This window comes from Myotis davidii, unplaced genomic scaffold, assembly GCF_000327345.1.
Source record: "Myotis davidii unplaced genomic scaffold, ASM32734v1 scaffold653, whole genome shotgun sequence".
Taxonomy (NCBI): domain Eukaryota; kingdom Metazoa; phylum Chordata; class Mammalia; order Chiroptera; family Vespertilionidae; genus Myotis; species Myotis davidii.
The window spans coordinates 36,223-36,465 of NW_006285129.1; the positions used below are offsets into that span (position 1 = coordinate 36,223).

Below are 243 nucleotides of genomic sequence, written 5' to 3' on the forward strand. Positions count from 1 at the left end.
TAAATGTCCATTCAAGCCAGTACCAATCCCTTCCCCCTAAAGCGGGGACGGCCACGTCCCCATCAGCAAAGCATAGGTGGGTAAAATGGCTGCAAGGCAAGGATGCTCCTGCCCCGGGCGGGGTGGAGGTGAGAGGCGGAGAGGAGGGGTCTCACCTGGGCTAGGTCCCCCGGGAAAGGGGATCCCGGGTGAGGGCAGGGGTCCCGGCCGGGCGCGGGGCTGGCGGCAGCAGCAGCGACTGCT

At 66.3% G+C, this 243-nt stretch overlaps 1 protein-coding gene across 2 annotated transcripts in view; it reads right to left on the reverse strand.

Annotated features, from left to right (window-relative positions):
* Positions 1-243, reverse strand: part of SV2A (synaptic vesicle glycoprotein 2A) — a 15,040-nt gene that overhangs the window by 14,155 nt on the left and 642 nt on the right. Inside the window, exon 1 of one of the 2 annotated variants that reach the window (XM_006755619.2) lies at positions 156-243. The exons of the other annotated variant lie outside the window; for it this stretch is intronic. The gene's annotated coding sequence lies outside the window, so the exon portion shown is untranslated. The remainder of the gene's footprint in view (positions 1-155) is intronic. 2 annotated transcript variants of the gene reach the window in all.